Source organism: Henckelia pumila, chromosome 4 (assembly GCF_033568475.1).
Source record: "Henckelia pumila isolate YLH828 chromosome 4, ASM3356847v2, whole genome shotgun sequence".
NCBI classification, from domain to species: Eukaryota; Viridiplantae; Streptophyta; class Magnoliopsida; order Lamiales; family Gesneriaceae; genus Henckelia; species Henckelia pumila.
Genome location: NC_133123.1, coordinates 54,675,886 through 54,697,319, shown reverse-complemented (window position 1 = coordinate 54,697,319; position 21,434 = coordinate 54,675,886). Strand labels below are relative to the sequence as shown.

At 43.3% G+C, this 21,434-nt stretch overlaps 12 non-coding genes and 3 pseudogenes across 12 annotated transcripts; 14 read left to right on the top strand and 1 right to left on the bottom strand.

The window, feature by feature from the left end:
- Window positions 1-9,191: 9,191 nt before the first annotated feature.
- Window positions 9,192-9,310, bottom strand: LOC140869756 (5S ribosomal RNA; annotated as a pseudogene).
- A 1,331-nt stretch (window positions 9,311-10,641) lies between these two features.
- On the top strand, window positions 10,642-10,759 carry LOC140869073 (5S ribosomal RNA). The gene has a single exon (XR_012146465.1). It is a non-coding gene; the product is annotated as a 5S ribosomal RNA (ribosomal RNA).
- Window positions 10,760-11,159: 400 nt separating this feature from the next.
- LOC140869207 (5S ribosomal RNA) lies at window positions 11,160-11,278 on the top strand. Its single transcript, XR_012146593.1, has one exon. It is a non-coding gene; the product is annotated as a 5S ribosomal RNA (ribosomal RNA).
- A 400-nt stretch (window positions 11,279-11,678) lies between these two features.
- On the top strand, window positions 11,679-11,797 carry LOC140868985 (5S ribosomal RNA). The gene has a single exon (XR_012146379.1). It is a non-coding gene; the product is annotated as a 5S ribosomal RNA (ribosomal RNA).
- A 402-nt stretch (window positions 11,798-12,199) lies between these two features.
- Window positions 12,200-12,318, top strand: LOC140868791 (5S ribosomal RNA). The gene has a single exon (XR_012146192.1). It is a non-coding gene; the product is annotated as a 5S ribosomal RNA (ribosomal RNA).
- Window positions 12,319-12,718: 400 nt separating this feature from the next.
- Window positions 12,719-12,837, top strand: LOC140868821 (5S ribosomal RNA). Its single transcript, XR_012146222.1, has one exon. It is a non-coding gene; the product is annotated as a 5S ribosomal RNA (ribosomal RNA).
- Window positions 12,838-13,238: 401 nt separating this feature from the next.
- LOC140868769 (5S ribosomal RNA) lies at window positions 13,239-13,357 on the top strand. Its single transcript, XR_012146170.1, has one exon. It is a non-coding gene; the product is annotated as a 5S ribosomal RNA (ribosomal RNA).
- Window positions 13,358-13,756: 399 nt separating this feature from the next.
- Window positions 13,757-13,875, top strand: LOC140868466 (5S ribosomal RNA). Its single transcript, XR_012145883.1, has one exon. It is a non-coding gene; the product is annotated as a 5S ribosomal RNA (ribosomal RNA).
- Window positions 13,876-14,275: 400 nt separating this feature from the next.
- Window positions 14,276-14,394, top strand: LOC140868017 (5S ribosomal RNA). The gene has a single exon (XR_012145454.1). It is a non-coding gene; the product is annotated as a 5S ribosomal RNA (ribosomal RNA).
- Window positions 14,395-14,796: 402 nt separating this feature from the next.
- LOC140869358 (5S ribosomal RNA) lies at window positions 14,797-14,914 on the top strand. Its single transcript, XR_012146739.1, has one exon. It is a non-coding gene; the product is annotated as a 5S ribosomal RNA (ribosomal RNA).
- A 401-nt stretch (window positions 14,915-15,315) lies between these two features.
- Window positions 15,316-15,434, top strand: LOC140869705 (5S ribosomal RNA; annotated as a pseudogene).
- Window positions 15,435-15,834: 400 nt separating this feature from the next.
- On the top strand, window positions 15,835-15,953 carry LOC140868033 (5S ribosomal RNA). The gene has a single exon (XR_012145470.1). It is a non-coding gene; the product is annotated as a 5S ribosomal RNA (ribosomal RNA).
- A 399-nt stretch (window positions 15,954-16,352) lies between these two features.
- On the top strand, window positions 16,353-16,471 carry LOC140869785 (5S ribosomal RNA; annotated as a pseudogene).
- A 349-nt stretch (window positions 16,472-16,820) lies between these two features.
- Window positions 16,821-16,939, top strand: LOC140869243 (5S ribosomal RNA). The gene has a single exon (XR_012146627.1). It is a non-coding gene; the product is annotated as a 5S ribosomal RNA (ribosomal RNA).
- Window positions 16,940-17,337: 398 nt separating this feature from the next.
- On the top strand, window positions 17,338-17,456 carry LOC140868772 (5S ribosomal RNA). Its single transcript, XR_012146173.1, has one exon. It is a non-coding gene; the product is annotated as a 5S ribosomal RNA (ribosomal RNA).
- Window positions 17,457-21,434: the final 3,978 nt, after the last annotated feature.

The window sequence follows — 21,434 nt, the reverse complement described above, 5'->3', positions numbered from 1 at the left end:
TTCATTAAATTTAACTCTTTAAATTTAACTATCTCAACGGGGATTAAAACTCCATTACACTGTGTGACCCTCAATGGTTCAGGGATACAGCTAGCCGTGGGCTCACAACTCCTTGTGACTCGGAACAACGATTTCCGACTTGCCCAACGAATCATGGTAAAGCGCCTAGCAACATCGCCCCATGATTCCCTAGGTATCACTGATAGTGCCTACAAGAACCAGTAGATTTTGGTTAGCGTACAGTACGGTCCCTTCATCCATATATCCCGATCGAATCAACAACCATTGGTATATCGAGAGTCGCTCAAGATTCGATAACTATGCAATACATCTTGAAGATCAAATTAGTGACATCGCATGTGCTACTAAGAAACCATTTCTTAAATCACATCAAGTACTCTGGCCAGAGATTTGTCACACTAATATCTCCTCAGATCGCATAGGATATCCACACTCGCAAGTATGTGGTGAATCCTTGACAACAATGCATTGACTCCTATATGTGTCGTAACTGTACCCAATCTCGACACCTGATGACCCCCTCAGAGTCGGTAAACGAGTCAAAGCACAGTACTAGCATATAGAGTCTCCATGATGTTTCAAGTCGTAAGGACTAATGGTGTACAACCAAAACCACGGACTTCATCCACTCGATAAGTGATAACCACTTGGAAAGTCCGGATAGGGTAGTTCGATTATTCATCCTATGAATATCCATTTGCATGCTTCGAACATCTCCATGTTCCCTACCAATGAAACGTGGTACTCCGCATCGCAAATGCTAGTCTCAAACTCGAGCGATCCTTATCCTTATTATTATCGGACGGCTCAATCGACTAGGAACGGTTTTAGAATATACAGTGACTATAAGATGTATTTCATGATAGACATCCCCATGTTCTACCACATCTTACATACACTATATATTCAAGGTCTTTATCAAAACAACAATAGTATATCACAATATAACAATATGAAGTAATATAAAGTCATTGCCATTAATAAAAGTGTAAATAATATTAAACAAAAGATTTTTTATACAAAGAGTCATCAAAGCCCATAGCCACACAGTTGGCTCACTGGGCACCCACTCTTACAATCTCCCACTTGCCCTATAGCCAACTAGTCATACTACGTAGACCCATTGCTTCGCGATGTTTGTCAAACAATGGTCCTGGCAAAGGCTTAGTAAGCGGATCAGCGATATTGTCTGCAGAGGCCACTCGTTCGACAATGATGTCTCCTCTTTCCACAATCTCCCGGATTATGTGGTATTTCCTCAGTACGTGTTTGGATCTTTGATGAGACCTTGGTTCCTTTGCTTGAGCAACGGCACCCGTGCTGTCACAGTACACCGGGACTGGACCAACAAATTCAGGAATAACGCCCAACTCTTGGACGAACTTCCTCATCCAAACGGCCTCTTTAGCAGCAGCTGATGCTGCAATGTATTCAGCCTCAGTGGTGGAATCCGCTGTGGTGTCCTGCTTGGAACTCTTCCAAGAGACAGCACCGCCATTGAGCATGAACACAAATCCAGAGGTTAACTTCGAGTCATCCACATCACTTTGGAAGCTAGAGTCGGTATAGCCTTCCAATTTGAGATCTCGTCCTCCATACACCATGAACATATTCTTAGTCCTTCGCAAGTACTTAAGAATGTCCTTCACGGCTTTCCAATGCATTTGACCAGGATTAGACTGATATCTGCTCGTGACACTCAGAGCAAATGCTACATCCGGTCTGGTAGATATCATCCCATACATGATACTACCTATAGCTGACGCATATGGTACATGTGTCATATTCTCTATCTCTGCATCAGTCTTGGGACACATAGACTTGGATAGAGAAACTCCATGACACATGGGTAGATGTCCTCTCTTGGACCCATCCATTGAAAACCGTTTCAATATGGTGTCGATGTAGGTTGATTGAGTGAGTCCTATCATTCTCTTAGATCTATCTCTATAGATCTGTATCCCTAGAATGTAGGATGCCTCACCCAAATCCTTCATCGAGAATCTACCTGATAACCATATCTTTGTTGACTGCAACATCCCTACATCATTCCCAATGAGTAGGATGTCATCAACATAAAGTACTAAGAATGTCACAGCATCCTTAACTACTTTCTTGTACACGCATGGTTCCTCCGGTTCTTGATGAAACCAAAATCTTTTATTGTTTCATCAAATTTCTGGTTCCAACTTCTTGATGCTTGTTTTAGACCATAAATTGATCTCTGAAGCTTGCATACCTTATGCTCGCTTCCCATGGATGTGAACCCCTCAGGCTGCTTCATATAGATTTCTTCCTTAATGTCTCCATTAAGAAAAGCAGTCTTCACATCCATCTGCCATATCTCATAGTCATACCATGCAGCTATGGCAATTAGGATTCTTATGGACTTGAACATTGCAACTGGTGAAAAGGTTTCATCATAGTCAACTCCTTGCCTTTGAGTATAACCTTTCGCCACCAATCGCGCCTTGTAGGTCAATACCTTACCATCAGGCCCAAGCTTTCTTTTGTAGATCCATTTACACCCTATTGGAACAATTCCGTCGGGAGGATCTACCAAAGACCATACTTGGTTTGTATGCATCGAATCCAATTCTGACTGCATAGCTTCAAGCCATAAATTCGAATCCGCATCAGAAATTGCTTCCTTGAAGTTTCTTGGATCACATCCAATGTCGGGTTCATCTTGATCCCCTTCAAGAAGAAGACCATATCGAATGGGAGGTCTAGAAGTCCTCTCGGATCTTCTAGGTGCAGGCGTGTCCAGCAATGGTTCCTGAGGTGTAGGATCGTTATTTTGTATTTCGGGCTCTTCTCGAACTTCTTCGAGTTCCATCATCTCGCCTTTCTTATCCAATAAGAACTCCTTCTCCAAGAAGGTGGCATTCCTAGAAACAAACACCTTTGTTTCAGCAGGATAATAGAAATAATATCCGATTGAATTCTTCGGATACCCTACAAAATAACATAAGCTGGATCGACTATCCAACTTATCTCCCACTGTCCGCTTCACGTAAGCAGGACATCCCCAAATCCTCAAGTACGAATACTTAGGAGCTTTGCCATTCCATAACTCGTATGGTGTTTTGTCCACTGCTTTAGTGTGGACGTTGTTCAACAACAATACCGTCGTTTCAAGCGCATAGCCCCAAAACGAAGGTGGAAGCTCAGTGAAGCTTATCATGGATCGAACCATGTCCAACAAAGTTCGATTACGACGCTCCGATACACCATTCAGCTGTGGTGTCATAGGAGGAGTCCACTGTGAGAGAATCCCATTCTCTTTTAGATAGTCCAAAAACTCGGTACTCAAGTATTCTCCACCTCGATCCGATCGAAGTGCTTTAATACTTTTACCTAGCTTGTTTTCTACTTCAGCCTTGAATTCTTTGAACTTTTCAAATGCTTCAGACTTATATTTCATTAAATATAAATACCCATACCTTGAATAATCATCAGTAAAGGTAATGAAGTAGGTGTGGCCATGTTGAGTCCCAACTCTAAATGGACCACAAACATCTGTATGGATCAAATCCAACAGATTTTGACTACGCTCAGGTTTCCCCTTAAAAGGAGATTTAGTCATTTTCCCTTTTAGGCAGGATTCACAGGTAGGTAGAGAGTTAATATCAGACATATCAAACATGCCCTCTCCCACTAGCTTGTTCATCCTCCTTGAGGAAATATGACCTAGTCTAGCGTGCCAAAGGTTTGCCGGGTTTTGACTATCGATTTTCCTTTTGTTTGTTGTCGCCGGTTTATCAATATAATTTATTGGAACTTCTTTTAGTTTTAAGTTGTATAGATCGTTTTCTAGTTGTCCATTTCCAATCAAACATTCATTCTTGTAAATATTGCAAATCCCATTCACAAAATTGCAAGAATAACCATCTCTATCAAGCATAGAAATAGAAATAATGTTTTTAATTAAATCTGGAACAAATAAAACATCTCTTAATAATAACTTAAAACCGTTCTGCAAAATTAAACAAACGTCTCCTACGGCTGTAGCTTCAACTCTGGAACCATTCCCGAGCCTCAGCTGGGTCTCACCCATTCTAAGCCTCCGACTTCTTGTCATCACCTGCAAATCATTGCAAATGTGAGATCCACATCCGGTATCCAATACCCAAGAAGTAGTGTTAAGCGAAACGTTAATTTCAATATAGAACATACCCTTTGCAGTTCGCAACTGCTCTAGATATTCCTTGCAGTTACGCTTCCAATGTCCCGGCTTCTTGCAGTAATGGCAAACATCCTTGGATTTTCCATTGTTTGAAGCCTTTGTCTTTTGCTTCTTCTCGGGCTCGACTTTCTTGGGTGGGGCAGAACGTTTCTTGCCCTTCATACTTGGCCCCTTCTCAGCAGAAGATGAGGAGCCCACCAAGAAAACGGGCTTATCCTTCTTAAGTGTGGATTCATATGTAACGAGCATATTGACCATCTCTTCAAGGGTGGCCTCTATCTTGTTCATATTAAAATTTACCACAAATCCATCAAATGAAGAAGGAAGAGACAGAAGCAGTAAATCCACATTGAGTTCATGCTCCAACACCAAATCAAGGGTCACCAACTTTTGTATGAGCCAAATCATTCGTACCCCATGATCACGGACCGAAGTCCCTTCACGCATGCGGCACGTCATCAACTCCTTAACAGTTGCGAACCTTTCAGCCCTCGATTGAGCCCCAAAAAGTTCCTTGAGTTGCGCGTGAATGTCAGCAGCATTCACCATGTCCTCAAATCGCCTCTGGAGTTCATCAGACATCGAGGCTTGCATATAGCATTTGGTCTTGATGTCATGGTCCCACCATGCATCAAGCTTGGCCAATTCCTCCGGACTTACATCAGCTGGTGCTTCCTTCGGAGGTGCTTTCTCTAACACGTAGAGCATTTTCTCCGAAGTTAAGACAATCTTCAACTTCCAGAACCATTCCGTATAGTTGGCGCCAGTCAACTTGTTTTGTTCGAGGATCGAGAATAAAGGATTACACGAATTCATCGTATGAAATACTGAAAAGAAAAACAGACATATATCAATGATTGTTTAAATAATTTACTAAGACATAAAATAGGCGAATTTAATTTTATGAATTTCACTCCCACTATTTTAACGATTTCACTACCCTCTAGTGAAAACGGGAAACTTTTTCCTTAGTGAGAACATGGAGTCCAATTGACAAACTTATGGTCCCGAATAATATCAGCCAACCATAATTCTCAAAAGGTAGAGCCCAATTGCTTCCAAAGCAACCCCCATGTATTTACCTCATGTCCAATAAGGGCCCAATAATATGACGCCGTTTAAAGTGACATGTCAAGATGACCCATCAATATTAAGTTGTGATGGACGGTCGCCATGTGGATCCCCCAATAATATGAGCCGATCCCATGGGAGTTCCACCCAACTTACAACATTTGTCGATCCAATGTACAGCTTTCCGACGGACGGGCCCCCCCAATAATATGAGCCGGACCGTATCCGCGGGTAGCATCGCATACATTGACCGTTGATGGAAGGTAGGAACATTTAAACAAATTTAAATTTCCTTTATTTATCTTGATATCAATTTTAAATCATATTTAAAATGAGGGATTTTTAATTATAAAAATATTTGTCTCATCAAATTTAATTTATTGCATGCTTGCCGGATTCACGCAATTATGTCTAAACATGCATACAATCATAATATCAAATATTATATAGGATGATCGATTCCATTTCTAATTGACCTGTGGTTGCCAATCACGGGTCTTAGTCCAATCCTAGGTAATATGCAGTATGCAATGCAATCCTATTACATTAGCTTCCAATTTACATTTCTTCATCTTTATTGTCTGCTGGGCCCACCATCTTCAAATCTTGATCTCCCACTAAATCTAATGTATTTACAATAAATAACAATGACAAGTAGGGGATACATTTTTAGGGGTGGGAACGGGCCATAAACCAAGCCCACTTTTATTACATATGACATTCATATCGGGCCATAAACCAGGCCCATTAATAAAACCAACAACAATAAAAACAAATGTAAATTCCTAACATACACCTACAAAATTGGTCATGGCAATCGATCATCCTTATCCAATAACATTTAATTCAAAATTAATTTATTGGATAACATGCAGTGGCAATTCAAATTTAAACAAGATAAAATCATATTTTATATATAAAATCTTATTTTACATATAAAATCATATTTTATCTCTTTATCAAATAAAATCATATTTTATCTACAAAATCCAATTTTATGGATAAAATCATATTTTACTCAATATATTCATAAGATCAAATCTTATCATCAATTTTACCAAAAATAATTGATTTCAAAATTCAATTTAAGGATAAAATATTAAAATTTTCCAAAAATTCAAATTTATCCAAAAATCAATTTTAAAGTTTACGGACTCGAACAATTCGATCCGAAATCTCGTGAACCAATCAAAAACAATTTTTGACCGGACCAAAAATAAAATTTTAACATATTAAAATTAATTTTAAATAAAAAATTTAATTTTTTCCGCGGGCCGCCCGGGACACTCCCGGGCCGGCCCGCACCCGTGGGCGCGGGCCGGAGCAGCCCGGCTGCCCCTTTAGGGCAGCAACAATTGCTGCCCTGGCGGCGCCGTGCGCTGCCCTGGGCGGCGCCGAGCGTCGCCCCTGGGCGGCGCCGTGCACCGCCCTGGGCAGCGCCGAGCGCCGCCCCTGGGCGACGCCGTGCGCCCCGTTTGGGCGGCGCCAGCAACAATTGCTGCCCCACCGGGCAGCGATCCAATCCCTGCCCGGGTTTTGCCCCCGAAATTTTTTTTTTTTTTTATTTAAAAAATATTTATTTTGTTTCAAAAACCGAGACTCAAAAATTTTTGTACAATTGATTAATTTAATCGTTTGATCTGAGCAACCTGGCTCTGATACCACTGTAGGAAAACTGGCGGTCAGATCAATCACGATTGATACCCGGTGCAGCGGAAGTTTAAAAATTTTTATCATGGAACAATTCCATGATGTGGGTATCAACCATTCAACGATTAAATTATATTGTGTGTGTAAAATTCAAATAACAATTAATTAAATTTTACCTTCAATCTCGAAGCGAGATTAATGGACACCACACAGATTTCTCTGCGCTTCTTGTATCTCCAAGGAACTGATGAACTCCTTCAATCAGGTCCACGAATGGGGTTTAAATCCCTCTGATAGATTGCACTAGAAAATCTATCAGAAGTTTTCTGCGAAGAGATTAAACGAATCTGATTCGTTATTCCTGACTGCGATTCAAAATCACAGACCGAAATTTTCTCTGACAGAGTGGGAGTGTTCGGCCGAAACTTTATGAGAGAGGGTCTAGGGTTCGAAATTTTTGCTCTCAAAAATAATGACCTGTTGTGTCAAATTTCTGTACTGCAATAACTTATTTATAATGCAGGCCACTAACACCTTAGGGCCCATTAGTCATAAGTTAAGGCCCGACAAGCAAAGCCCGCATGTTCAGAAATTAATATAAAATTCATCGTGACTCCGATTGATAAACCGATTTTACCAATGTGCACAGAAACCATTTCTGCACATTTTAAAGTCAAGATAAATTTTCCTGAATCCGAATTCAGTGGTTTCCAAAAATGTACATCCCTATGTCATTTTAGGAAATCCTACTCTCTTACTCTTATTTAAGAAGTCCAACTTCTTTATTCATTAAATTTAACTCTTTAAATTTAACTATCTCAACGGGGATTAAAACTCCATTACACTGTGTGACCCTCAATGGTTCAGGGATACAGCTAGCCGTGGGCTCACAACTCCTTGTGACTCGGAACAACGATTTCCGACTTGCCCAACGAATCATGGTAAAGCGCCTAGCAACATCGCCCCATGATTCCCTAGGTATCACTGATAGTGCCTACAAGAACCAGTAGATTTTGGTTAGCGTACAGTACGGTCCCTTCATCCATATATCCGATCGAATCAACAACCATTGGTATATCGAGGGTCGCTCAAGATTCGATAACTATGCAATACATCTTGAAGATCAAATTAGTGACATCGCATGTGCTACTAAGAAACCATTTCTTAAATCACATCAAGTACTCTGGCCAGAGATTTGTCACACTAATATCTCCTCAGATCGCATAGGATATCCACACTCGCAAGTATGTGGTGAATCCTTGACAACAATGCATTGACTCCTATATGTGTCGTAACTGTACCCAATCTCGACACCTGATGACCCCCTCAGAGTCGGTAAACGAGTCAAAGCACAGTACTAGCATATAGAGTCTCCATGATGTTTCAAGTCGTAAGGACTAATGGTGTACAACCAAAACCACGGACTTCATCCACTCGATAAGTGATAACCACTTGGAAAGTCCGGATAGGGTAGTTCGATTATTCATCCTATGAATATCCATTTGCATGCTTCGAACATCTCCATGTTCCCTACCAATGAAACGTGGTACTCCGCATCGCAAATGCTAGTCTCAAACTCGAGCGATCCTTATCCTTATTATCGGACGGCTCAATCGACTAGGAACGGTTTTAAAATATACAGTGACTATAAGATGTATTTCATGATAGACATCCCCATGTTCTACCACATCTTACATACACTATAGTATATTCAAGGTCTTTATCAAAACAACAATAGTATATCACAATATAACAATATGAAGTAATATAAAGTCATTGCCATTAATAAAAGTGTAAATAATATTAAACAAAAGATTGTTTATACAAAGAGTCATCAAAGCCCATAGCCACACAGTTGGCTCACTGGGCACCCACTCTTACAGTTTTGTCTCTCGAATTGCGGATCGGAGGAATAGGCGCTGCACTTTCAAACGGACATAACTTTCGATTGGCTGAGAGTTACGGGAGCTTCACTCTGCTCACGCAAAGCTCGTCTCGATACCTATAGCGCGCATCTAGGTCTAAGAGATGAAGATGCACAAATTTCAACCCATAGATTGTCTTTCGGGTCATTTTTCCCGTAGGGCATGCTGGGACCCACCAAAGCGGCCCGCGTCACCCATATCGCACGTTCACGTCGTGTGATTCAGTCTATTGCATATTCTCTATCTGCGGATTGGGCTGAAAGAGTCGGGAATAGGATGGCGAGGAATCGAAGGAACAATAAGTATGAGTAATAAAAAAAGAAATTAATGAAAAAGGGGTGCAACACGAGGACTACCCAGGGGGTCACCCATCCTAGTACTGCTCTCTCCCAATCACGCTTAAATTCAGAGTTCTCATGGGATCCGATGCATTAGTGCTTGTATGATCGCACCTAACAGTGAATGAATTCTCTTTTGTTTTGTCTCTCGAATTGCGGATCGGAGGAACAGGCGCTGCCCTTTCAAACACGAAGCTCGTCTCGATACCTACAATGCGCATCTCAGTCTAAGAGACGGAGAAGCTTAAATTCCAACCCGAAGATGGTTTTTCGTGTCGTTTTTCCCGTAGGGCACGCTGGGATCCACCGAAGCGGTCCATGTCACCCAGATCGCACGTCCACGTCGTGTGATTCAGTCTATTGCATCTTTTCTATCCGTGGATTGGACTGAAAGAGTCAGAATAAGATGGCGAGGAATCGTAGGAACAAGAAGTACGAGTAATAAAAAAAGAAATTAATGAAAAAGGGGTGCAACACGAGGACTTTGTTAGAGTAGGTGCCCGTCGAGCCAATGTGTTGGCCGATGGTCCTTGAGAGAACTCTTGTATGACAATCTTTATTTTAATAATATTTGACATTATTTAATTTGGCAAATCTTTATCTGTATACCCATGCAAGCTGCATAGATAAAGCCCTTGAAAATACAAATAGTAGAAAGAATATGAGATGGTCATGTGATGACTATCATGAAACTCATATTTTGAATACTGTATATTCTAAAATGTTCCTAGTCGATTCAGCCGCCATAAAGAAGGATAAAAGCCGCTCGAGCTTGAGACTAGTATTTGCGATGTGAGTACCATGTTTCATTGGTAGGGGACATGGAGATGTCCAAGCATGCAAATAGGTGCTCCTTGTAGAGTGCACTGAACAACCCTTCCTAAAGGATTTTCCAAGTGGTTCTCACTTATCGAGTGCGGAAGTCCTAGTTTATGGTTGTACACCATTAGTCCTTATGACCCGAGACAACATGGAGACTCTATATGCTAGTGCTTCACTTTGACTTGTTTACCGACTCATTTGGGGTCATCAGGTGGCAATGTTGGGTGTTGTGACGAAACATATAGGAGTCAATGCATTGTAGTCGGGGATTCAGAGCTTACCTACGAATATGGATATCCTATGTAATCTCATGCATACGTAGCTTGAAATCTCTGATCAGAGTAGGTGGTAATTAAGAAAGGGGTTTCTTGAATTACACCTTTGGTGGGTCCCAGCGCGCCCTACGAGAAAAATGCCCCCAAAGACCATCTCTGGGTTTGAATTTGAGCTTCTCCTTCTCTTAGACCGAGATGCGCACTGTAGGTATCGAGAAGAGCTTCGTGTGAGTAGGCTGAAGCTCCCGTAACTCTCAGCAGATCGAAAGTTATGTCCGTTTGAAACTGCAGCTCCTGTTCCTCCGATCCGCAATTCGAGAGACAAAACAATAAAGAATTCATTCACTGTTGGGTGCGATCATACCAGCACTAATGCACCGGATCCCATCAAATCTCCGAAGTTAAGCGTGCTTGGGCAAGATCAGTACGAGATGGGTGACCCCCAGGGAAGCCCTCGTGTTGCACCCCTTTTTTCATTAATTTCTTTTTTTTTTACTCGTACTTCATGTTCTTTCGATTCCTCGTCGTCCTATTTCCGACTCTTTGAGTCCAATCCACGGATATAAAAGATGCAATAGACTGAGACAAAAGACGTGAACGTGCGAAATGGGTGACGTGGGCCGCTTCGATGGGTCCTAGCGCGCCCTATGGGAAAAATGCCAGAAAGACCATCTCCGGGTTGGAATTTGAGCGTCAACGTCTCTTAGATCGAGATGCGCGCTGTAGGTATCGAGAGAGGCTTCGCATGAGCAGGCTGAAGCTCCCGTAACTCTTAGCCGATCGAAAGTTATGTCCGTTTGAAACTGCAGCTCCTGTTCCTTTGATCCGCAATTCTAGAGACAAAACAATAAAGAATTCATTCATTATTGGATGCGATCATACCAGCACTAATACACCGGATCCCATCAGAACTCCGAAGTTAAGCGCACCTGGGACAGAGCAGTACTAGGATGGGTGACCCCCTTGGAATATCTCGTGTTGCACCCCTTTTTTCATTAATTTCTTTTTTTCTTACTCGTACTTCTTGTTTTTCCGATTCCTTGTCGTCCTATTTCCGACTCTTTTAGTCTAATACGCGGATAGAAAAGATGCAATAGACTAAATCATACGATGTGAACGTGCGATCTGGGTGACGCGGGCCGTTGGTGGGTTCCAGCGCGCCCTACGGGAAAAAACGCCACGAAAGACCATCTCCGGGTTGTAATTTGAGCGTCTCCGTCTCTTAGACCGAGACACTTACTGTAGGTATCAAGAGGAGCTTCGCGTGAGCAGGCTGAAGCTCCCCTAACTCTTAGCCGATCGAAAGTTATGTCCGTTTGAAACTGCAGCTCTTGTTCCTCCGATCCGCAATTTGAGAGACAAAACAATAAAGAATTCATTCACTGTTGGGTGCGATCCTACCAGCACTAATGCACCGGATCCCATCAAAATTCCGAAGTTAAGCGCGCCTGGGCGAGAGCAGTACTAGGATGGGTGACCCCCTGGTAAGTCCTCGTGTTGCACCCCTTTTTTCATTAATTTCTTTTTTTCTTACTCGTAATTCTTGTTCTTTTGATTCCTTGCCGTCCTATTTCCGACTCTTTCAGTCCAATCCGGGGATAGAAAAGATGCAATAGACTGAATCATACGATGTGAACGTGCGATCTGGGTGACGCGGGCTGCTTCGGTGGGTCCCAGTGCGACATACGGGAAAAATGCCCCGAAAAGACCATCTCCATTTTGGAATTTGAGCGTCTCCATCTCTTTAACCGAGATACGCACTATAGTTATCAAGTGGATCTTCGCATGAGCAGGCTGAAGCTCCAGTAACTCTCAGCCGATTGAAATTTATGTCCGTTTGAAACTACAGCTCCTGTTCCTCCGATCCGCAATTCGAGAGACACAAAAATAAAGAATTCTTTCACTGTTGGGTGCGATCATAGCAGCACTAATGCACTGGATCCCATCAAAACTCCGAAGTTATGCGTGCTTGGGCAAGAGTAGTACTATGATGGGTGACCCCCTGGGAAGTCCTCGTGTTGCACCCCTTTTTTCATTAATTTCTTTTTTCTTACTCGTACTTCTTGTTTTTTCGATTCCTTGCCATTTTATTTCCAACTCTTTCAGTCCAATCCACGTATAGAAAAGATGCAATAGACTGAATCATACGATGTGAACGTGCGATCTGGGTGATGCGGGCCACTTCAGTGGGTCCCAGCGCGACATACGGGAAAAATGCCCCAAAAGAGCATCTCCGTTTTGGAATTTGAGCGTCTCCATCTCTTTAACTGAGATACGCAGTATAGGTATCGAGTGGAGCTTCGCGTGAGCAGGCTGAAGCTCTAGTAACTCTCAGCCAATCAAAAGTTATGTCCGTTTGAAACTGCAGCTCCTGTTCCTCCGATCCGCAATTCGAGAGACAAAAAAATAAAGAATTCATTCACTGTTGGGTGCGATCATACCAGCACTAATGCACCGGATCCCATCAGAACTCTGAAGTTATGCGTGCTTGGGCAAGAGCAGTACTATGATAGGTGACCCCCTGGGAAGTCCTTGTGTTTCACCCATTTTTTTATTAGTTTCTTTTTTTCTTACTCGTACATCTTGTTCTTTCGATTCCTCTCCGTCCAATTTCCGACTCTTTCAGTCCAATTCGCGGATATAAAAGATGAAATAGACTTAATCACACGACTTGGATGTGCGATCTGGGTGATGCGGGCCGTTTCAGTTGGTCCCAGCGCGCCCTACGGGAAAAATGCCCCCAAAGACCATCTCCGGGTTTGAATTTGAGCTTCTCCATCTCAAAGATCGAGATACGCGCTGTAGATATCGAGAAGAGTTTCGCGTGAGCAGGCTGAAGCTCCCGTAACTCTCAGCAGATCAAAAGTTATATCCGTTTGAAACTGCAGCTCCTGTTCTTCCGATCCGCAATTCGAGAGACAAAAAAATAATGAATTCATTCATTCATCGGTGCGATCATACCAGCACTAATGCACCGGATCCCATCAGAACTCCGAAGTTAAGCGTGCTTAGGAGAAAGCAGTACTAGGATGGGTGACCCCCTGGGAAGTCCTTGTGTTGCACCCCTTTTTAATTAATTTTTTTTTTCTTACTCGTACTTCTTGTTTTTCCGATTCCTCGCCGTCCTATTTCCGACTCTTTCAGTCCAATTCGCGGATATAAAAGATGCAATAGACTTAATCACACGACGTGGATGTGCGATCTGGGTGATGCGGGCCTCTTCGGTTGATCCCAGCGCGCACTACGGGAAAAATGCCCCGAAAGACCATCTCTGGGTTGTGATTTGAACGTCTCCGTCTCTTAGACCGAGATACTTGTTATAGGTATCGAGAGGAGCTTCGCATGAGCAGGCTGAAGCTCCCGTAACTCTTAGCCGATCGAAAGTTATGTCCATTTGAAACTGCAGCTCCTGTTCCTCCGATCCACAATTCGAGAGACAAAACAATAAAAAATTCATTCATTGTTGGGTGCGATCATACCAGCACTAATGCACCGGATCCCATCAGAACTCCGAAGTTAAGCGCGCTTGGGCGAGAGCAGTACTAGGATTGATGACCCCCTGGAAAGTCCTCGTGTTGCACCCTTTTTTTCATTAATTTCTTTTTTTCTTAATCGTACTTCTTGTTCTTTCGATTTCTCGTCGTCCTATTTCCGACTCTTTGAGTCCAATCCACGGATATAAAAGATGCAATAGATTGAGACACAAAACGTGAACGTGCGATATGGGTGACGCTGGCCGCTTCGATGGGTCCTAGCGCGCCCTATGGGAAAAATGCCCGAAATACAAACTCCGGGTTGGAATTTGAGCGTCACCGTCTCTTAGACAGAGATGCGCGCTGTAGGTATCGAGAGAGGCTTTTCATGAGCAGGCTGAATCTCCAGTAACTCTTAGCCGATCGAAAGTTATGTCCGTTTGAAACTGCAGCTCCTGTTCCTCCGTTCCGCAATTCGAGAGACAAAACAATAAAGAATTCATTCATTATTGGGTGCTATCATACCAGCACTAATGCACCGGATCCCATCAGAACTCCGAAGTTAAGTGCGTCTGGGCGAGAGCAGTACTAGGATGGGTGACCCCTTGGGAAGTCCTCGTGTTGCACCCTTTTTTTCATTAATTTCTTTTTTTCTTACTCGTACTTCTTGTTTTTCCGATTTCTCGCCATCCTATTTTCCGACTCTTTCAGTCCAATTTGCGGATAGAAAAGATGCAATAGACTGAATCATACGATGAGAACGTGTGATCTGGGTGACGCGGGCCACTTCGGTGGGTCCCAGTGCGCCCTACGGGAAAAATGCCACGAAAGACCATCTCCGGGTTGTAATTTGAGCGTCTCCGTCTCTTAGACCGAGATACTTGCTGTAGGTATCGAGAGGAGCTTCGCGTGAGCAAGCTGAAGCTCCCGTAACTCTAAGCCGATCGAAAGTTATGTCCGTTTGAAACTGCAGCTCCTGTTCCTCCGATCCGCAATTCGAGAGACAAAACAATAAAGAATTCATTAACTGTTGGGTGCGATCATACTAGCACTAATGCACCGGATCCCATCAGAACTCCGAAGTTAAGCCCGCCTGGGCGAGAGCAGTACTAGGATATGTGACCCCTAGGAAGTCCTCGTGTTGCACCCCTTTTTTCATTAATTTCTTTTTTTCTTACTCGTACTTCTTGTTCTTTCGATTCCTCGCCGTCCTATTTCCGACTTTTTCAGTCTAATCCACGGATAGAAAAGATGCAATAGACTGAATCATACGATGTGAACTTGCGATCTGGGTGACGCGGGCCGCTTCTGTGGGTCCCAGCACGACATACGGGAAAAATTCCCCAAAAGACCATCTCCATTTTGGAATTTGAGCTTCTCCATCTCTTTAACCGAGATACATACTATAGTTTTCGAGTGGAGCTTCGCGTGAGCAGGCTGAAGCTCCAGTAACTCTCAGCCGATCGAAAGTTATGTCCGTTTGAAACTGCAGCTCCTGTTCCTCCGATCCGCAATTCGAGAGACAAATAAATAAAGAATTCATTCACTGTTGGGTGCGATCATAGCAGCACTAATGCACCGGATCCCAGCAGAAGTCCGAAGTTATGCGTTCTTGGGAAAGAGCAGTACTAGGATGGGTGACCCCCTGGGAAGGCCTCGTGTTGCACCCCTCTTTTTATTAGTTTCTTTTTTTCTTACTCGTACATCTTGTTCTTCCGATTCCTCTCCATCCTATTTCCGACTCTTTTAGTCCAATCCGCGGATAGAAAAGATGCAATAGACTGAATCACATGACGTGAATGTGCGATATGGGAGACGCGGGCCACTTCAAAGGGCCTCAGCGCGCCCTACAGGAAAAATTCCCCCAAAGCCCATCTCCGGGTTTGAATTTTTGCTTCTCCGTCTCTTAGACCAAGATACGCACTGTAGGTATCGAGAAGAGCTTCGCGTTAGCAGGCTGAAGCTCCCGTAACTCTCAGCAGATCAAAAGTTATGTCTGTTTGAAACTGCAGCTCCTGTTCCTCCAATCCGCAATTCGAGAGACAAACAATAAAGAATTCATTCACTGTTGGTTGCGATCATACCAGCACTAATGCACTGGATCTCATCAGAACTCCAAAGATAAGCGTGCTTGGGCGAGAGTAGTACTAGGATGGGTGACCCCCTGGGAAGTCCTCGTGTTACACTTCTTTTTCATTAATTTTTTTTTCTTACTCGTACTTCTTGTTTTTCCGATTTCTCGTCGTCCTATTTCCGACTCTTTCAGTCCAATCCGTGGATAGAAAATATGCAATTAGACTTAATCACATGACGTGAACGTGCAATCTGGGTGACGCGGTCCGCTTCAGTGGGTCCCAGCGTGCCCTACGGGAAAAACGCCCCAAAAGACCATCTCTGGGTTGTAATTTGAGCGTCTCCGTCTCTTAGACCGAGATACTTGTTGTAGGAATCGAGATGAGCTTCGCGTGAGCAGGCTGAAGCTCCCGTAACTCTTAGCCGATCGAAAGTTATGTCCGTTTGAAACTGCAGCTCCTGTTCCTTCGATCCGCAATTCGAAAGACAAAACAATAAAGAATTTATTCATTGTTGGGTGCGATCATACCAACACTAATGCACCGGATCCCATTAGAACTCCGAAGTTAAGCGCTCTTGGGCAAGAGCAGTATTAGGATGGGTGACCACTTGGGACTTCTTGTTCTTTCGATTCCTCGCCGTCCTATTTCCGACTCTTTCAGTCCAATCTGCGGATAGAAAAGATGCAATAGACTGAATCATACGATATGAACGTGCGATCTGGGTGACGCGGGCCGCTTCGGTGGATCCCAGTGCGACATACGGGAAAAATTCCCCGAAAGACCATCTTCGTTTTGGAATTTGAGCGTTTCCGTCTCTTTAACCGAGATACGCACTATAGGTATCAAGTGGAGCTTTGCGTGAGCAGGCTGAAACTCCAGTAACTCTCAGCCGATCGAAAGTTATGTCCGTTTGAAACTACAGCTCCTGTACCTCCGATCCGCAATTCGAGAGACAAAAAAATGAATAATTCATTCACTGTTGGGTGCGATCATACCATCACTAATGCACTGGATCCCATCAGAACTCTGAAGTTATGCGTGCTAGGGAAAGAGCAGTACTAGGATGGGTGACCCCCTGGGAAGTCCTCGTGTTGCACCCCTTTTTCATTAATTCTTTTTTTCTTACTCGTACTTCTTGTTTTTTCGATTCCTCGCCATCCTATTTCCAACTCTTTCAGTCCAATCCGCGGATATAAAAATGCAATAGACTTAATCACACGATGTGAATGTGCGATCTGGGTGACGCGGGCCGCTTCGGTGGGTCGCAGCGTGCCCTACGGGAAAAACGCCCCGAAAGAACATCTCCGGGTTGTAATTTGAGCGTCTCCATTTCTTAGACCGAGATACTTGTTGTAGGTATCGAGAGAAGCTTCGCGTGAACAGGTTGAAGCTCCCATAACTCTTAGCCGATCTAAAGTTATGTCCTTTTGAAACTGCAGCTCATGTTCCTCCGATCCGCAATTCGAGAGAAAAAATAATAAAAAATTCATTCACTGTTGGGTGCGATCATACCAGCACTAATGCACCGCATCCCATCAGAACTCCGAAGTTAAGCGCGCTTGGGCGAGAGCAGTACTAGGATTGGTGACCCCCAGGGAAGTCCTCGTGTTGCACCCTTTTTTTCATTAATTTCTTTTTTTCTTACTCGTACTTCTTTTCTTTCGATTTCTCGTCGTCCTATTTCCGACTCTTTGAGTCCAATCCACGGATATGAAAGATGCAATAGACTGAGACACAAGATGTGAACGTGCGATATGGGTGACGCGGGCCGCTTCGATGGGTCCTAGCACGCCCTACAGGAAAAACGCCCGAAAGACCATCTCCGGGTTGAAATTTGAGTGTCACCATCACTTGGACCGAGATGCGCGCTGTAGGTATCGAGAGAGGCTTCGCATGAGCAGGCTAAGCTCCCGTAACTCTTAGCCGATCGAAAGTTATGTCCGTTTGAAACTGCAGCTCCTGTTCCTCCGATCCGCAATTCGAGAGACAAAACAATAAAGAATTCATTCATTATTGGGTGCGATCATACCAGCACTAATGCACCGGATCCAATCTGTAACGACCCGACCCGGATCCACTACCTAATCACAGTTAAGAGCATAATTAAGCATGCATTAAATAAAATCGTTGTGGAAGACTTAAATACAAGCAGACCGGCAGAATACAACCGGCTAACAAACTCGATTTATACAACCCAATCGAATTACTTAGATAATAACCTACAGCTAAATACTGCTGTCTTCAAGGTCACTGGCTCCTCCAGGCTCCTGGAGCTCAATCCTGCACCTACACCTGCCCCGTCGAATAGGGTATCCAGATACACAGAAAATACTAGACGTGATACGAAAGCACGGATAAACATACAAATATGATGCATGCAAATGACAGGGTATCCATATCTAGGATAACTGTATACAAACTACTCAAACTGGCGCCTGGGATATAAGCTCGTCACATCGGGGTAGCTAACCACTGTGTGCGACCACTCATTCCCGAATCCCGGATGCAGACCACGGAGTCCTCGAGGTATCAGTACCTAAGGGTACTCGATATCAAAAGTCCTAACATGGCTAAGCAACCCTAACTGGCTCATTTCGAAAGATATACAGATGTACAGGCACAAGATGATATGCACATGCCGCATAACAATAATAACATGCAAACACATAAATGCACGAATAAGCATGCATATCCGCTGGCAATCTCAGTCAGTACTTACGTACCTTTCTAAGGCAGTCCTAGTAGTCCCACTCTAGGTTCCAAGCTTATCATCAAGTCTACAATGCAAATACCCATGCATCATTCAATAAGCGCTAAAATCCTTAACTAAGCTATTGCATACTCCTAAATAATTTAAGGAGACCATAGCTATACCTGCGTCCGTCGTCAGCCCACTAATGGTGACTATCCCGCAACTAGGGCACTCCCCTGCTGTGAATCCACAGCCTCGAACACGGCTCTACAACACGAGCACTGCTCCGCTACTATGTCAGACACTGTCTGACTATACTAAAACAAATACCCTACTCCAACTCTAAAATAAGAGTACCCAAATCCCTAAAATAGGACCACGAGGGCGAAGGAGAGAATTTGGAATTGGCAAGAAATGAATGCCTCGGACCTTATATTTATAGGCATCGATCGGAAACTCCGATCCTCGATCGGAACTTCCGATCCTTGATCGGAACGTCCGATCCTGCCATCGGAGCTTCCGAACATCCTTATCTGCCACATGTCAAAATCTCACTGGTTGACTTTGGATAGGGGTGATCGGAGCTTCCGATCCTGTTCGGAGCTTCCGATCAACCACACGTCATGGATGACGTAATTCGATCGGAGCTTCCGATCGTTCATCGGAGCTTCCGATCACCTTCGGAGCATCCGATCCTAACTTCGGAGCTTCCGTTCTGTCTGACCCTCCGGACCATTTCTGATCATTTTGGGTCTATTTCCGGCTCCGTTAATCCATTTAGAAATCTCCTTAATCACGTTTTACTAAATATAACATGATCACACGATAATTACTCATTATCGTTAATTCTGGATATGGGCCACTACATTCCTACCACCTTAAAAGGATTTCGTCCTTGAAATCTAAGGTAAACCTCGGGACTATAGTATAAACCATTCGTCCAATTCATTAGTAGTTCCGGTTCAAAACATCTGGTCAAATAACCTTCGACAATACCAAACCTCGCTAAACCTGCAAGGTCTGTTCATTCACTGAACCACATAAGAACATAAACTCGCGCGCTTTTAACGATCACTCTGGAAATCACTGCCTTCTTATCAGCAATCCTACGAGAATTGAGTAACACTGCTAACTATCGTCAGTTATCCATCGATAACTGCAACAACATGGCACCTTCGGTCCAAATTGCCGACTGTATCAGCCACACTACTTACAAATCTATCGATGACACTCCTGCTAAGATCGTAACTAACCATCAGCTATTCTCTAGACATGCACGAACTCCATCGCTGCACACGATAAAACCAGATACAACATATTGTATTTCACTAGTGTAACGATAACATCGCATCCCTTGACATTATCGCCAAGCTCTAAACAAATCGATCTAGATTCGACTCTCGGTCAAATCCTAGATATCCCTTTTTCAAGAACTCGTGTGGGTTACTTTTTATCACGAAGGATAAAATTTATCTTCCAAAACAGTACTTTATGCTAATATAAATGGCAAGTACCGGCCACCAGTTCGCAAAGCAATCGCATCACTGCACACGACTCTAACCATCTGAAATCCCCAGACTGATTGCAATAAACCTTGATCCGAATCCCGCTATCGTAGATAGCATCTACTCAATCGTATTAGTCATCCTTCCATGGATAACAACAAAATCCTGACAATTCCTGGCATCATAGTACGTACTTTCAGTACTCACCCTGTCATTGGTCAACGAATGTTCCCAAAGAACAACAACTAGCAAACAGAGATTTGTAACCCCAATTGTGACAAAATCCTTATACACAATTTCTTGTCTAAATGCATCCTTCGAGGTCGTCGCCTCAAAATTCACTATCATCCTGCTGAAACTCCCAGATGGACCAACACCATCCTCAGCATTAGTAGCCTATGTTAAATGCTTACTTCTATCTCGGAACTATAGATAGTATCGACGAAAATGATTCCGGTTAATCCTGTTCCAGATAACCAAATCCTTGGCTCCCTAGCGGGGATAACCAAACGAATTCAATTAGGTCCCGCACAAAATATATCAGTACTAGCGGCAATCCCACTATCTCAACCTCTCAATGACACAGCATATCAGAACGCACTGGGATATCAGTGACAACAATCCTGCCAGACTCAGAAAAACAAGTCTCAGCTGCTGTCTCATCCCATGAAACGACTAATGCTAACTTGCTAATGCTCATTGAAATCCATAAGCACTTGTCGAATCGCCTCTCAAGAACAACTCTTGAGACATATATTGGAAGCACCCCAAAATTCGTCCACTGACAATCCTGGAACAATCACTGAATCCTATTTCCTTAAACTGGATCAATAATTGCTAATACCAAGCAATGCTCAGATCAAAATCCGTCACTGGTAGCCAAAGCAACGTTACCAACAAATACGATCACAAGAGCCAACTTATGATCACTTTCGTGATTCGTAGAATCCAAAAGTCTCGATTCCCGCATTCCTGAAGATCCTTTAGCAACTAAAGAATTCCCTAAATGCACTTGAATCGTTATATCAAAGCATACCATACTTAAATACCATTCCCAGTACTTCTTGATTCACTATATCCCATCTGTACCGATTGGAATAATCTGATCAATCAAATCGATATACTGTAGCTCTCGCCATGCCTGACGATATCAACCCTAATCAGACAATCACTGATCAATGAAACTCTCATGGCTCGATCAATATCGATGATCTCACTGCCACACGTCCGCATATCCCAAATACTTGGAATCAAAAGAATCACAGCTGATTCAATCACTCATCTTTGACAGAGTCAGACAACAGTTACAAGTAGTCACTAGCGCTAAACATGCACCAGTCTAGATATACTATCACTGTCTATCCTCATCCAAGATGATCATAAGGACTTGTTTAATCC